The following is an 18420-nucleotide window of genomic DNA, read 5'->3' on the forward strand; positions in this document are numbered from 1 at the left end:
TATGTATATAATTTTGTGGTTATGTGTGTGAATGTGTATTCACTTTCTTCTATCTCATAGATATGATTTATTCTCTATGAAATACGTGTTATGTGGGTGTGCCTCATCTGTTATGTGGAATATGTATTGAATGAGAATGCTATACAAGTTTTAAACTATGTATAAATATATATATTTTTATCTACTAATATGTTGGGTAGAACATGGGTAGATAGTTGGTGTGTGATAAACAGATGAGAGGCCTCGATGTTGTTGTTGTTGATCTAGTTATTTAGCGGAATATGGATAACGACCACAGACTCATTCTAGACAGTCTTGTGGAACGCTAGCAGGTTCATAACCTGTATGTGTTGTGAACGATGTGTTCACCGGTGTACTCTATCCCCCTCATGGTTGCCTATAGGATATCTATTGTTGAGGAAACCCCTTATCAGTAATCTCCGTCCCGATGAAAATCCTAGATTAGGTCCCTTGAGATAGATGTTGTTTTAGGGACGTAAAGTGAGGATAACGGGAATGGGTAATCGGGTTATTGTTGGTTGGTGAAATTAAATATAATTTATTTATTGTGGGTTGAAAACCCTATATGCTCACCAGGCTCCCAAGCCTGACCCACTCAGTTTTATTTGTATTACAGGAAGTGGCGCAAGGGCATAAGATGGATGAATCATCGAGTTGTTTTATTTACAAGTCTGTATATGTATATATTTGTTGAATGACTTGTAATGTTGTCGTTTATGCTTTATGGACTGTATCGGAACATGACATCCCGAGTTTTGATTATATAATGAAAATGCATCTCTTGATGAAATGCTTGGATAAATACTATCTTATAATATTTTGTTTTTGGGAACAAATTCCGCAACTCTTTTAAATCAAAAGGATTTACACTGAAATTATTTTAAAAAGCATAAATGAAATCGGTCTTTTATGGCCGAGATTTTGGGGATGTCACACGTACCATGGCAGTTAAGTAGATGGTTAGTTGTAGGCTATATGTTAGTCGTCTTTGTGATGCTTTCATGGAAGAAAAGGAGGTGGCTCCTGGCACTTGTCTATGAGATCCAGGGTTTTGGCCTCCGACATGGCAACAAAAGACCATGACCCTGCTCGTGGCACAATGACAAGACTATGGTTGGGACATAGCACTCTCTATTGTATGTATGATATGTGGTATCTTGGGGAACTCACTAAGATTTGTGCTTACATCTTTTTGTTTATGGTTTCAAGTACTTCTGTTTCAAAAGGGAAGGGCCCGACTTGATCGTAGCCCATACACCCATGTTTACCGCAACTTAGTGATTTTGGGATTGTACTTTGATAACTGTTTTATTATGATATACTTTTAAATGTTTGAGTAAAAGAGAATTGGTGTTTTGATTATATTAAAAATGAAAATTTTACCTTATGGTTTTTGGGATGTTATATCTATCAAGTAAGTAAGTAACAACTAAGTAGGATCATATTGGAATTATGGTCCATTTGGTATACAAAGTATACTGTTTGGAAATCCCCCTTTATACACCTCACTAAATCCAACCTAGATATCATCCCCGTAAGTAGAGAAATTAGTATAATAACTTAGAATCACTGATAAATCTTAATTATAGGTTCATAATAACAACTATAATTAAAAGCTACATTGAAAATGATACAAGTGTAGCTTAACTTACATATATTCTCCTGTTAGAAGTCTGAAATTTGCACTGGCAGAGCTTCTACTCGAAAACTACTACTGGTCGGGCCTCAAGGACCTCAGGGCTTTTCTAGAATACTAAAAACTAAGTGTGATTGCTATTTATAGGGTGGAAAATTTATTTCCACGCCACGCACATGGTTAGATAGGGTGATGTGACTCCAGCAGCTGCTCGACACATGGCAGATAATAGGTGGAGTGTCATTGCATGACGCACACTCTATCGTTGCGTGCAAGTGTACACGAGGATTTTCCACTTCTTCAAATATTCATATCTTCTCCATACGAGCTTCATTTTCGACACGGTTTATATCCACGCGTCACTATCGACGATATTTACAACTTCCGTTTAGACTTCGTTGGCTAACTTTGACTTATATTTAAAGTCATATTTTTAACAGACTTAAACTGTTAAAGTCCATTAAAAATTCATAACTCTCTCATATGATATTTGTTCTCGAATTTATTTAAATCGACGGATAGGTAATGACAAGACCTTCAAATCTCATTTAAATTGTTTTTCTTAACAATCGACACATTTTACTTTCGGGTTCTGTGTCACATACTGTTGAGTTGAAAGTTTGAAAAATCATAACTTCCTCTCACAAAGTTAGATTTAGGCATTCACTAAATGTATGGAATCCTTGTCAGATAGACTATAACTTTGGTTAAGGTCATTTATCCTAAATAACCTTATGTCATAATGTCGTTTTTATCGTTTATAATATCTTAAGCGTCTAGCCCGAATCTGCGGGTGTTACAATAGTCAATTCAAGAGACGCCATCCCGTAAACACATTCACCTTAGTAGGTAAATATTTATTCTAATATGTCCCTACACTTCCTAATGGAATCATACTGTAACATCCTGATTATTGAGGTATGAAAATGTAAACCAAATTTTGGGTTTTTGGATGGGTTATGACGTGAGGGAAGCACCGTCACGTCGTGCCATGGCCGTGTTCATCGTGGGGGGGGGGTCTTCTGAGTGTCACGACATGACACTTTATGGGTCACGACGTGACACCTCATCAAATGTAAAACACTAATTTTAGACTTGGACCCTATTTAAAGGAAGCGAGGAGCTAGGGTTTACTTTACCATCGGCCTCCATCACCTCCAAAAGGCCCCTTTGGCCAAACCCTAGCTCCCTTGAAGTTTTTGAGCTCATTCTTACAAATTTTGGTGGTTTTGAAGGAAGGAGAAGAAGTTGTGGTACCTTGTTTCCCCAACTAATCTTACCCCTTCACTTGTGTGTATCTTCTGGACTCTTTGTAAGTCCTCAAATTTCCATCTTTTATTGTTTTTCTCTTGATATCTAGGTTTTATGTTATGATTTGGTCCTTTTGATGTGGTTGGCATGGTTTGAAGAGACAAAGTTTGCAACTTATGGTTTCTCTAAGTCACTTGAGCATCATATCTTATAGATCTAGGAATTGGTGGTGGTTTGAAGACTTTGCTTGGATCTTAGGTGTTTTTGTATCTTTTGGAGTTTGAAAATATTCAATGCTAGATTTTAAAAACAATTAACCAAGGCTAGAGTGTTATTCACCTACTACAATCATTAAACGTCACACAAATATATTTCTGATATCCATTTTGCCAACAAGAATTAGACATTACCATATTTCTCTCCGTTTTTTTAAATCATATATTTCTTTTGGTTTTTAAATTTGAAAACTATAAAGAACACTACATGTTATAACAAGCTTAATAGAAAGGGTTAATTTGATAAATCATATGATATGATATCATCATATCATATTATACTATAAAGGAAAGATTTTTCATATCATATAATGCATTTGAACCCTCAAAGACCTTTCAATTTACAACTTAATATAACCAATCTATTAATTTAAAATATGTTATTAAATGCAAAATAATATCTTATTATTGGTAAACTTTTAAAATGATTATTATAATATATTTATTTGTTAATTTAAATATTATGTTAAATCCAAAATATAAAACAAGATATTAAATAAACTTAAAATTTTTATTCAAATATATTTTTCTTCAAAATACTTAAAAAGGTTTTAATATTGTTAAAATAGAAACAAGTTAATAATAATAAATGGTTTTAAAATTAATAAACAATAATTATAAGCAATAATAACATCCAATTATAAATTATATAATGTTACCTTTAAAATGATTGTATTTTAAATAAACATCATGATCGAAATTAAAAGAGTCGCATAAGTAAAAAATTTAAATTAATCGGTTATAACAATTGTTAGAAATAACATTAAATCGGAAATTATATTTAATTTTATTATATGCAAATAGCATGTATAGGTCATTTAGTAATATTGTTGAAAATAGTTGAGTATTTATATAAAATTAATGTAAATAATCTTATGTTAAAGTTAATGTCAATAACATAACTACTTTAAACAATATATTTCCTCCCTAATAAATAAAAATGATTATGTCATTTGTCCTTTATGCATTATGTTCTATGAATTTTTCTTATTATTTTTATTTTTTTCAAATGTCATTTTATGATTTTTCTATTTTATTAAATTATACATAATATTTAATTTAAATGTAATAATAAATGCATATCAATTTCATTACTGAACTTTTCTTTCTAATTTCAAAATTATCAAATTAAAGCATCATTAGTTTCCGTTGTTTATATATCTAATTTATTTGTTTAAATCTAAAAGAGAAAAAACACTTTAATTTTAATAATTCACTATTTTTCTTATTTTTCTTATAAATTGAAATTTTCAAACATTTACAATTTCATATTTAATTTTTCTTTTAAATAAATCCATGTACTATATAAGATTTCACATTTAATCCTCCCTAATAAATCAATATTCTTTTGTTACATGTCCTTTTCTCTTTCATTTGGACACATTATATTTTTTAGAATTTTAGAATTTTCTATTTTCCTCTTATCATTTTATTCTATTTTTTATTTTATTATATTAAAATTTCACATTTAATATGTAAGGTATTTATTAGAAATGATTTATATATATAATGTATTCAATGTATTAAGCCTCATTAAATTTAATAATTCATTTTTTTTTTAAAATTTTCTTATAAATTTAAACTTCTCAAATTGTTAAAATTTCATATTTAATTTTTCTTAAATAAATCAATGTAATACATAAGTTTCACGTATTGTTTTTTAACATTTTAATAACAAATTTTTTACGTGTGCAATTCGTTTTTTCCCGTTAACCAATCTATCCGTTTTTTCCCATTAACCAATCTATTAAACATTAAAAAAAAAATGATACAAAGCCTATGATCTAATTTAATATTTTAAACTCTTCTTACTAAAATGGCATACTTGTAAATAATCCAGAAAACGATGAGCAAAAGAACGGCGACTCATTACTTAAACACCAAAACGCCCAAAGTCCACCCGTTTATCTCCATCCTCCGCACCCCAAAACGGAATCCGAATAACTCTGCCGTTTCTCCGATCTCGTTTCCGGTAATGGGTTCGACGACGACTAGGAGACCAAAGAATTTTCCGGCAAGAAGAGTTATAAGAAGATCAATATCTTCACACCAAAGAAGATCTAGATCTCTTCATTATAAATCAATTACGACGTCGTCACATTCTTCTGTTTCCAACAAGCTCCAAGCCTTGAAGCACCTTATACCTGCTCAAGAACTCGAAAGCGACGCTGCACTTGGATCAACAGACAAGTTGTTCCAGGAAACCGCTGATTACATTCTTCTCCTACGAACCCGAGTCTCCATCTTGCAAAAACTGGTTGATTTTTACTGCTCATCTTCCCAAAATTATGTTAATGTATAGCAGTTTTTTGATCGAATTTTATGATATAATCCGAGAATGAGAACACGATTTCAGGTTTCTACTCTTTTACTCTTTCGATTTCTTTTTTCGTTTTCGAATCCAGATTTTGAATATCCATTTTACGTCATCTTCGAAATTCCTCATGGTGTTTACTTGAAATTGGGTCCAAATTTAGAACAAAAGAAGGAAATTATTGCTGGTGGTTTCGCGTTAAATGCTTGCTTTAATTCGGTGTCGCCTATGCTAATTCGTGTGTAATTCTTTGAATTTGTCGCTATTTAATAAAATAGCTACCTTTTTAAGAAATATGACATAATGACTAAATCCTTTATATTGGCCATTTATAGGTTAAAAAAAAAACATCTTTAAAAGAGAATTCCCAAACGCATCAAAAATATTTAAGCCAAAAAACTTGTTTAATCATATATACTAAGAATATTACAATTCGTATAGAATAATCGTTTATCAAAATAAGTGTTCATGTTCATATCTTGCCCTAATAGTCCCTCTCTATGGGTCTCTTCTTCATATCACTACTAGTCTACTACATATGTTTCTCACATGAACGCATCCAAAAAATAATATCTCATGTTGTATTTCAGACATGACAAACAAATAAGCCGACGATTTTTATTGTGAATTATTATTGAATCTTTAATAAAATCAAACGCAAACAAAGCAACAAATAATATTAAGAATAATATGTTCGATTTTTCGAAAATAATATATCAGATACCAAGTTCCGTCCAAAAGTTATATTGACTATTGGTGTAAATGAAGTTTTAACACCTTTGGTACAAACTTACAAATACATTTGGTATAAACTTACAAATGCATTTTACAACCTATGTGGATTAAACCGTTGGAAGGGATTACAAAGTACTTATACATTTATAATGATTTGAATAATTACCAATAATTAAAAACCATTAAAATCTGCCCTTAAGACGATTAAAAAATTTTGGAGGTTGAAAATAGGATAATACCTCGAGTTTTGACGCAAATGAAGTTTCAATAGCTTTGATATGTACTTACAAATGTATTTTATACTTGATGTATATTTCACTATTGGAAGGACTTATTGTCCGTTTATGTGGGGCCTAACAAATTTATGTTATAACCCTTACAAAATTTTGCATGACTTTACAAAGTCCTTATACGGGTGGTGCAAAGTATGCATCAAAGAGAGTACAATTCGCTATGAAAAATGCTAGTCTTATGATTGTTTATATCACATGTGATAATATGACACTCTATGGATAAAATAGGGTTCTAAGTAACTATGTATTTAATGATTTTTGATGTTTGGTAATTATCTTTATTCCTCGATCGATATCAAGGTAAGTACATTACCATAAAGCACATATCCTTATATTATGACATTGTATTTTTATATTTACTCAATGTACTTGAACTTCTATATGTATATCCTTGCTTGAAATACTATACGTACTTATCTGCTTCATTATTGAAATATTTTGATAATGGGATTTGTAATAGGGACAACATATTGAGTTTTTAAATGAGTTTAAATCAAGATCAGTGTGTATCTATTCCTAGGATGGGAATTAAGACTTTGCGGTAAAGAAAATCACTTGACTATGACCTTTGTTGTTGTCCGACGATGAAACAACATATGATGTTCACATATAACCTACTATTATCACTTATGATGTTGAGGCCTCTATGCAATTAATGTACTTTGTGTTATTTTCTTATGTATGCTTCATTTACCTTTTTTCCCCTTGCATTCACCTTGAGAATTACCTTAGTGATAACAGATATTGATGATATGAGATTACATGACTTGGGATTTTGAGCTTTTGCTCCATATCATCCATTATCCATGTTAGGGTAATTTTATTTGTTGATGTTAATAAGTTTGAGATGTTTATAATAATGTACCTTCTTCATTCACAATGTTTTTCCCTTAATTTGATACAAGAGATTTAATGATTTTTTCAGAAAGAAAGAGGTTATACCTTTATTAAAATGTATCCATACCTTTTATTTAATCCTAGTATTACACACTAGGCTTCCCATGCCTAGCCTATTATTTGGCATATGCGCAGGTTAGAAGTTGATATTTATGTTATGATGCTCAAGAAATTTGAGGATACTTAGAAGAATATATGATATTAGATTTAAAATAATTAGATGTTTTGCATTATCTCTTGTATTGATTATTATGCCTTTGTATAAACTTTTCAATAACATACTTTTGATTTGATAAAAGACTTTGAAGTTTGGGACTTCATCTGCAACCTAATATATAAATGTTTTTATAAGTGTTTGAAACAATGTTTGAAGGACTATTATACACTCCACATATAATAAGTGTATCATCTGGTATTAGAGCATTGGTTTAATTGATCTTGGTACTTACAATAGAGTTTAGACATAAACCATAAAACATAAGATGTTAAAGATGGAGTTTAATGGAAAGCATTTTACTTCTTATACATAACATTTCTCACTTATATGTCTTGTGCTTAATGGGAATTAGATTTGGCCTTATAATGACCAATTATAAGTCTTTTTGGGTTACATGGAATCATTCAGTATGATTGTGTGATTATGTAAAGTGTTACTATTTGTACAAAAAGAGTTCATTTCAAGATATGAATGATAATTGTTGAGAGAAGAACTTTAGAAATCACTTGAACAAATGTTAGTACAAGATTTAGTTGCGGAATAAGTTAATCTCAAAGGATCATAAAAATTCAACAATAATAAGAAGTCAGATTTGTTAGTTAGTTTGTTGCGGAATTAAAAGTGATGAAAAGTAAAGGAAATGTAAATGACAAGTTATATCAAGTATACACCAAACTGATTCATAACAAGGTTTGCACTCAAACACGAGTTAATATGTGAGATCAGTTTAAAGTGAAGAGGAACTTCGATGATGATCAGTAAGATAGAGATATGAGAAAGTGATCTTTATATTTCAGAGAGAAAGATCAAAAGATCGTAGTGACGAAGTGGTAAGAGGTGTTTGATACAAAAGATACGCACTCTATTTATAGAGCATGTCTAAAAGTTACATCCTGAATAAAAAATAATAACCTACTGACTAACATGGCTATGCAAGGTCCATTGGATACCGAAAGGCTATCACCCAAAGTAAGAGGATGTAACATAAACTTCATTGGTAGAGAGATTGCGGTTCACTTCTTAAAACTACGGTAGGCACTTCATTGCGGTAGGGAGAGAGTTGATTGAGGTAGAAGAAAGATAGTTGCGGTAGACAGAAAGTGATTGCAGATTGCCAAGTTTAAGAGGGTCGCTTTTTTGCTCTAACAATTTCCCCCTAAGTGACCTCTTCAACTTTTCTTCATTACTTATTAAGCTTCAAAATTTTGATGGGGAGCCACCAAAACTTCCTTACTTCTCCTAGCCAAGTGATTCTTCTCGTAATCTCATACTTCACTTCTTCATTTGTATGCTTAGATCTATGAACCGAAGCCAAAGTAACTTCAAGTTGTTTGTGGGTCAGTCGATGCATTGCGGTGATTAGGATGAAGTACTTGATATCATTGTTGGCTCTTTTATACACAACTCCAAGTTCAGGAAAGTTGGTTTCACCTAAGGAACTTTCTTGATAACCTTCAGAAAACACTGGTGCAGGTTCAAGAGCTGGGAGATTGAACTTTTGGGCAAGCACATGATGAATATCCGCATCGATCTTAGCAAAGTCACACATCAATGACTTGAGAAATTTTCAAGCTTTCTCATATGCAATTTTCATCTTCGGATGCTTCCCGAACTTGATTTGAAAGGTCCTTGCAATCAGAAATACCTCCTCAGGATTCGTGCAAGGAAAATCAGCTTGAGTCTTGATGTAGTCATCGCCTCTTCTTGTAAGGGTGTACTGAATGAAGTCTGTCTTCATAAACTTCCTTATCTTGTAACTTTTCACTGCTGATGGTCTATCATTAGACCTGATGCTCTCAAATTCAGATCCATGCTTCGCATGGAACTGGTTTAGATGTTCAAACTCGATAGGTAGCCTTTGATCATCAGGAAGGCTAAGGTCAAAAGGTTCAAAAATCGGGAATATTTTGAAGTTGGGCGATATTGGAACATCCCAGTATCCATTAGAAGGTGGTTCAGCATAAGTTAGAACTAGTCTGTAATCATCATCAAGTAGTCTTCAAATGGGATTAACCCAAGAATTGATTAGGTTTTCATCCATGGTTGTGTTGAAGCCATGTTCTCTCCAAATTTGTTCAACAAATTTTGCTTCTTTCTAGTCCTCTTCCATTGATGAGTGGCAGGAGAGTCATTGGAGTGCTCCGAAGACATTGCTGGTTCCAAATTCTTGAATTGAGGATGAGTTTCTTTGTAAGGAGGGGATTGATGTTGAACTTCTTGTTGTAAGGAATCTTGTTGTGGTGGAGATTGATGAGATTGCACCGGAGTTAATGTTTTAAAAGATGGTTGCGGTGAAGATTGTGGATTTGGAGGCTTGTTTTGATCAGCAGTTGGTGAAGTTCTTGGAGGAGTTTGATGAACCGAATGAGTTTTGGAGTGTGAAGGATCGGGTTGTTGATTGATCAGACCGTGATCATTTCCCCCTTTTGAGGAATCAGACACTTGTTGATCCTCAAACCATTGCTTCAGTCCGTCGATTTTGGAGAATGTTTCGGTGAATTGTTGTTTGATCAACTCGAAGACTTGGAGATTGTTAGAGATTTCATTGTTGAACAAGATTTGGTGGATTTCCTTTGTAAGCTTGAGAATCTCATTCATATGGAATGGAGTAGAGACAAAGCGTCTTAGATTATTGATGGTGGATTGGAGGACCGCAATAGCTGACTCATAAGCATTGCGAGTCTCTTGTACCAGGTTCTTAGAGCAAGCAGCTTGACTTTCAAGGGTAGACTTTATTGCTTCTTTGAGAGCGGTTACCTCTTTGATGAGGTTTTCAGCAGTGAAGAGATATTGTTTGTGATCTGCAGTGCAACTGTTATCAAGGGCTCTAATACCTATTTTAAGTTTGAGAGAGATGTGCTCTGCAGCTAGACGTTCCCTGGTTTCAAGAATTTCAACCCTTTCAACTAATGACTGTGGGGTAGGGAGCTCAATCTTTTGATTTTTTTTGGAGGAGACTACGACCAAAATTTGGTTGACTTTGGATTGTAGAGAAAGAAATTCTTTTCTTGTACCTGCCAGCTTCTTCTTCTTCTTCTTCTTTTCCTTATGCTTTGAAGTGGAGTGTTGGGATCCACTTGATTCTTCTTCTTCATCAAAAATCATCAAGAACTCATATGAATGCACATTTTGTTCAATTTCATTAACATCCAGATCATCAAATCCGAATATCGGACCTGAGCTAATCTCTATTGCGGTTCCATCATCGTTTGAGTCGTGATCTTCAGCAGTTGGGGGAGGTTGAGATGGACCAGCACCATCTTGAAGATTCTGAGCTTGTTGCAACGTGACCTCCATTTTTGACGTCCATTCTTGAATCTGCAAGATATCATAAACAATTCTCGTGTTGTTGATTGTATTAGCCCATTACTTAGCTACGGTTTGAATATCTTTTTCCCATTGCTGAAGTTGTTGAGTTTGCTGAGCCTTGCGTTCCTGAAAAGCCCTGCGAAAAGCTTAATATTTCCTGATTCCGGATTCAGTACTTGGTTGGTATTGAGTCCAGGAATCATCAGAACGATATCTGTCAAATCCTTTGGTTCACACCGGGGTGTCCCTCGGGTTCATGGATCCTGGCACACTGGTGCTCACCACGCCTAAACCACTAGTATGTAATGGTGGTGGAGTAGGTTTTCCCAAGCTTCCTTGGTCTCCTTGACCTGTAGTCAAGTTTGGCCTCGGCTCGGTTCTGGAAAGAGCTGAAGAAGTGCCTTGTAGTGGGTCATGTGTTTACAGTGTTTGGGTTACAAAAAGAAGGATGGAGTGCAACTCCTCAGGCTCAAAGACGTGTAAGTGGGCTGCCCTGGAGACCTTAGGGCGACTTGTACCAATGGGATCCTCTTGGGATCCAACCGGGGGTGTGTCTCCATGTTGTGATGAAATAGATACACTTTCTGTATCTGAGTAGTTAGATAGGGTAGAAAGGAATAAGCATGCGGGGGTTCCAAGGACTACCGGAGTCTGTAGAGAGACTGTGGTATGAGTTCAATAACACATTTGGATATGACCAGGGGTAAGTTTGAGCTTTTTGCGTCTGAAAATATCACCGGAGTCATGAGAAGTGTCTTCTTCAACATTAACATGCATGTCTTGAGATTTGGAGGCGGAGGGAGGAGCATCATCTGTAGATTCAATGGTTTTGGACTTGCATTTATTTGAGGAAGTTTCTCCCTTTTGGACAATGTTATGGGGAGCTTTATTGGAGGATACAACTTTCTTGATACGTTTAGGTTTTGGCTGACTAGACTGTTCTTCGGTACGAGGTATTGAAGTCGAGATAGGAACTGCGGTACTAGAAGGACCTTGGGTTTTGGTGGGAGCTAGGATAGTTTGACTAGGATGAGGTGGGGAAGAATGGTATGAGTCAATACCATTTGTAGCCTCAATATGATCTATGACATCACGAGAATTGAGTCAAATAGACTCCAAAATGTGTCCAGGTAATCTCCTAAGAGGTCCAAAAATAGATTGATCTTTAGAGGCAGCGTACCTTTTTAGATTGCGAGTGACAAATAGGCTTGAATCATCTTCCATGTCAAGATTGGCTTGCTTATGAAGATCAAGGATGCAGAGTGACCAGAAACAAGCAGATGTGAGCTCGATTGCACCTTCTTTAGGAGACTCTTTAGGGATATATTGAAGAAAGTCATCCCATAATATTTGACCATAGTTGACCGGATTCCCAGTAAGATACTCCAAACCCATTCCATAAGCTTTATACCCCTATTATCGGTGTCGTCGGTTCTGCCGGAAAGACTTCTGATGATGAAGTGGCACACAAACTGCCACACCGTCAGGAGCTGGTTCTTTTTGAATTCTCCAATGCCTCTTAATTTCTTTTGATAACCCATCTAATACAGGGTTGAGATCACATCATTGGTGCTAGGGGAGAAGAACTTTGTATTAGACATGACTATTAGGTTGATGGCTTCCAAGAACTTTGCTTTGGTTAGAACTGCAAGAGAATCATCCACTAGATTAAGATGAACCTCTTGAAGGTTGTGAGATGGCCGAAAGGCGATGAATGCAAACTTGAATAGGGTTGGCGATGGAAAAACTTCAGTGAAAACATTGAATGGTCCAAACAATGGGTGTTTTGAGAGAAACTGGATCATCAGTCTGATCACATCATTGTAGGAAGGATGATCGGAAAACATTGCTCTGAAATTGCTCGATGCGATGGAAAGGGATTGATCTTTGATTGTTGATTCAGAGCCTGTGGGTCGAGCAGACCTAGAAGCCTTCGACTGTTTCTTGGATTGTTGATTCAGAGCCTGTGGGTCGATTTCACCATTGTTTCAGAAAAGTTTTTGAAGAACTTGCAAGAAAACTATTTGAGAAAGAGGGAAGAAGATGAAGATCGTGGATCGGGGATTCAGAAAGCATAAAGCCTTCTTGGGAGAAAAAAGGGGGTTTTTATATCTCCGGATTTCAAATATTTTTCGAATTAGCTTATTTACAGTTGTTAATGGTAAAAACCCTTGGGTTTTAACCATTATCAGCCATAAAAAAATAAACAAAAAGATTTTACTGGAAAACGGGGCATTTAATGACTGTCAGACCCATGTTCACACGTTTGAAGAAGGTGGGGTGCGTGGGATTTATCCGTTCTAAAAAGGAGAAGTTGAAACGGATTAGACAGTTTGGGGGCTATGAGAAGTGATAGACTAAGAAAAGAGATTACTTAAAGATTTCTTTTATTGGAAAAACAATTTATTTGTCATTGTTGGGACTTATTATGTTGCGTCTTGGGCTTTTTGTATTATATCCGGATTGGGCCTGTCCATCCGTGATTTTCTCGTAGGGTCAGACTATATATATGCATGCATGAGTGCATTATATTTTAACAACATTGATTACGTTTGACAATAGTAACCCTAAATCACCTCTACAGTCGAAGTTCTTAGTCGAGATCTTCTGAGGTGTTGAAGAATTAATCATTCAACATATTCAAGCCATATTCATGTTTATATTTACGTTCTTATTTGTTTGCATGCATAGAATCAATCGATCCTGAAAGAACTATGTTCTAACAATTGGTATCATAGCAGGAGACTGTGTGATCAATACACATTCCTTCTGTATTCAGAATTCGTTAGGGTTTCCGCTTTTATCATATAAATAAGAAATTGACTTCTTTGTTTTGACGGTAACTAGGTTTTAGATAAAACCCTACTCTCAAGTTTACAGGTTTGATTCTAGCAACTCACCATGTCTCACGATGATTCACAAACAAACCCAATCAACATCTCAAACAACATTGGATCCACTACCAGAATACCCATACTCTACCCTCAGGACTATGAAGTGTGAGCACATCACTTTGTAGACTACATGGTTTGATCTGAGGATAATGGCTATCTCATCTGGGAAGCCATCAGACTCGGACCGTTTGTTCATTCTGGAACGAACACAACAGTTAAGACTGAAACTGAATATAACAAGTTGATTGTTGATGAACAGAAGATGCCACAGGATGAAAAAGACAAGCTGTTGTGTAACATGAAGGCCATGAGAATGATAAGATTCACCTTGCAATCTGACACGTTTCGGTTAGTAAGTTCGTGCAAGACGGCCAAAGAAATCTAGGATAGGTTGAAAGAACTCTATTCGACCGATGAAGATCTTGAACACTCCATTCAAACATTGTTGCTGTCAGAATTTGGAGTTTTCGAACAGAAACCTGAGGAGAAGCTAATACAGACTTTTGATCAGTTCAATCATATCTTAAGTAAGATGATAAAACATGGAATAGAGAGGAAGTTGGTTGAGCAGAAAGTAACTTTCATGAATGGACTCAGACCAGAATGGATGGCTGTGGTTTCTACTGTAAAAGCGCATGAACAGTTTAAGTCTTACTCGCTAGCAAAACTTGTGGGAATACTTAAGTCCCATGAAAGTGTCGTAACCAAAGAAGCAAAAGTGGTTTCTGGTGTAGGATCGTTGGCTCTTGTCTCAAAAGCAAAAGGCATTGCAGAAGAAGAAGAGTCCGATTTGTCTGAGTGTGACCTTACAAGTGAGGAGTATGCTATGATGGTCACCAATCCAAAGAAGTTTGCAAGAAGAAAATTTCCGGTTAGCAAGAACCGAAACTGGCAGGGAAGTTACAGCTCTGAAAAGGTGAAGGATGAAGAGAAGATCTCTTCTCAAAAGGATGAAGATAAGAAGGAGAGCAAACTTGTTGGAGACTCTTGATACGACTGCATTTACTGTCACGACAAGAACCACTTTGCCAAGGATTGCATGCTGAGAAAAATGGCTGAGAAAAGAGATGGTGAAGATGATGAGGCGTAGTACATGCGCAAGCTGGAAGAAATCAAGAAAAAGAAGACAAATAACAGTGCAAAAGGTACTATGAATGCTTTGATTGTGCAGGAAAATGCAGATGATGACGAGTTCGATAGCGTAGAAGTTTGGTCAACCGACTCTGAAGATGAAGAGGTAAGAAAGCCCACTCATGGAAAGGCTTATGTAGCAAAGGAAGAATGTTCAGCTGGCAAATGCTTGATCGCCTCGTCCAGTCCATCAACCGAAAGTGCAAGTGAGGAACCAAATATGACTGAAAACAAATGTTTTGCAGCAAAGCCAGTAAGTGAGCAGATCAACGACTGCGATCGGTTGATCAAAAAGGTACAATCCATCCTTGAATCACTCAAAGTTCCATTGACAAATTATGAAGAAGAATTAAATGAATTAAAATTTAAATTTTCTAACTTAAGTGGTAGTCTCATGCAAACTCGCTAATTCTAACCTAACCGACCAACTTAGCAGTGTGTCTTCAAAGAGTGAGGAGAGAAGGATGTGGATTGAGCTGAAGGAGGCGGAGTTAATTAGAGCTAGGGATGAAATTTTTTGTTGAGTCTATTTGTGTTGCGTCTTGGGCCATATATTTTGTATCCGGATTGGGCCTGTCCATCCGTGTCTATCTAGATTAGTTTCGTTGTTATCTAGATTATCTGTTAGGATTATAGTATATATATGCATGCACGTATGCGTATATTAATATCGATGGTCAATTACGTAGATTCTTGTAACCCTAAACACCTCTACAGATTGAAGTTCTTTATCGAGCTCTTCTGAGGTGTTATCACATTAATCATACGACATATTCAGTGCCATACTTGTGTTCTTTGTTACGTTCTTATTTAATATCCTGATTAGAATCATACGATCCTAAAAGAACTTTGTTCTAACAATTGGTATCAGAGTAGGAGATTGTGTGATCAATACACATTACTTATGTATTCATAATACTTTAGGGTTTCCGCTTTTATCGTATAAATAGAAGTCGTCGTCTTCATATCGACGACAACTCTGTTTTTGATAAATCCCTAATCTCAAGTTTACAGGTTTGATTCTAGCAGCTCACCATGTCTCACGATGATTCGCATACAAACCCCATAAACATCTCAAACAGCATTGGATCAACAACCAGAGTACCCATACTCTATATTCAAGACTACGAAGTATGGGCTCATCACTTTGAAGATTACGTGGTTGGATCTGAAGACAATGGCTATCTCATCTGGGAAGCTATCACTCGTGGACCGTTTGTACATTCGGGAAAAAACACGACTGTTAAGTCAAAAACGGATTACAACAAGCTGGTGACGGATGTTGAGAAGATGCCACAGGATGAGAAGGACAAGCTCTTGTGTAACGTTAAAGCCATGCCAATGATAAGATTCGCCCTGCAATCTGACACCTTTCGACTAGTAGGTTCATGCACAACTGCTAAAGAGATATGGGATAGGTTGAAGGAACTTTACTCAACTGATGAAGACCTGGAACACTCCATTCAAACTCTGTTGCTGTCAGAATTTGGAGTTTTTGAACAGAAACCTGAAGAGAAGTTTGTACAGACCTTTGATCGGTTCAACCATGTCCTCAGTAAGATGATCAAGCATGGGATAGAGAGAAAGCTGATCAAGAAGAAAGTAACGTTCATGAACAGGCTGAGACCAGAATGGATGGCTGTGGTTTCCACTGTGAAGGCGCATGAACAGTTCAAATCGTACTCGCTGGCGAAACTAGTAGGTACACTAAAGTCTCATGAAAGTGTTGTAACCAAGGAAGCGAAAGTGATCTCTAGTGTGGGATCGTTGGCTCTTGTTTCTAAAGGAAAAAGTACTGCAGAAGAAGAAGAAGAGTCAGACATGTCAGAATGCGACCTTACAAGTGAGGAATATGCCTTGATGGTCACAAATCCAAAGCAATTTGCAAGAAGAAAATTTCCCGTCAGCAAGAACCGAAACTGGCAGGGAAGTTATAGTTCTGAAAAGATGAAGGATGAACCGAAAGTCTCCTCTCAAAAGGATGAAGAGAAAAAGGAGAGCAAGCTTGCGGGAGACTCTGGATACGACTGCAACTATTGTCAGGGTAAGAACCATTTTGCCAAAGATTGCATGTTGAGAAAGATGGCTGAGAAAAGAGAGGGTGAAGATGATGAGGCGTATTATATGCGAAAATTAGAAGAAGTAAAGAAGAAAAGGGCATCCAACAGCTCAATGAATGCCTTAATCGTACAAGAGAATGCTGGGGAAGATGAGTTCGGTGGCGTAGAAGTCTGGACAACCGATTCCGAAGACGAAGAGGTTAGAAGGCCCACTCATGGAAAGGCATATGTGGCAAAGAATGAAGGTTCAGGTGGAAAGTGTTTTATCGTCACTGCTGGTCCATCAACCGAAAGTGCAGATACGGAACCGAACCTGACAGAAAACAAGTGCTTTGCGGCAAAGCCGGTGAGTGAGAAGATCAATGACTGCGATCGATTGATCAAAAAGGTACATTCTATTCTTGAGTCTCTTAAAATCTCAAAAACTGATAATCAAGAAGAATTAAATGAATTAAACTTTAAATTTTCTAACCTAAGTAGTAGCCTCATGCAAACCCGCTTAGAAAATTCTAACCTAATTAACCAACTCGGCAGGGTGTCTTCAAAAAGTGAGGAAAGGAGAATGTGGATTGAACTGAAGGAAGCGGAGTTAGTTAGAGCTAGGGATGAATGTATTTATTTGCAAAGGGACAATTTAATGTTATTAAAACAAAGAAATGTTTTCTGTTTAATTGCGAAGAGTCTTTATACTAACATTGCTAAATTACATTTAAGCTGTGAAATTGGCAAGAAAATTCATAAAATGATTTTGCCCTTTCTTGAATTTAAGGAAGATGAAGTTATAGCAGAATGTGAATCAGAGGTGTCCTCTGAAGAGACATCAAGTTCGTATAGGCTAGGTTTGTATAAGATAGAAACCTTCATCGATTCTAAGGAACATAAAAGTACGTTAAAAATATCTTAGATGAAAATGATAGGCAAAAGATTAAAACTGAAACTATACAAACATTCGATCTGTAAAATGCCAAAATTGCTCAAGATAATAAAATAAACTTAGATAATTTGTCTGAATTTGATGCGGAAAGCGAAATGAGTGAAATCTCAGTAGAGGATGAAGTTGATTGCTCAAAGTTTATGAAACATGAAACCGAGAATGAAAAACCTCTTATATCAGAAAAATCCTTTGAGTTTGCTCGTCTGTCAAAAGAACAGAAACCAAAACTCAAGGAAAAGGCCTTGGTCTATCAAAAGGTTCAGACCGTGCCAAATCAGGTTTATGCTGTGACTGGGGTCACTCAAAGGCAAATGGCAAAATTAAGAATCATAGTTGACAAAGATAATGCTGAAGGCTGCGAAGACTATTTCTGGTCTGCTCCTATTGACAACGCAGATGAGACTGTGGGAGTATCTGATAAAACCACATGGAGAGTCAAAGGTAGATACCTAC

Source organism: Lactuca sativa, chromosome 4, assembly GCF_002870075.4.
Source record: "Lactuca sativa cultivar Salinas chromosome 4, Lsat_Salinas_v11, whole genome shotgun sequence".
NCBI classification, from domain to species: Eukaryota; Viridiplantae; Streptophyta; class Magnoliopsida; order Asterales; family Asteraceae; genus Lactuca; species Lactuca sativa.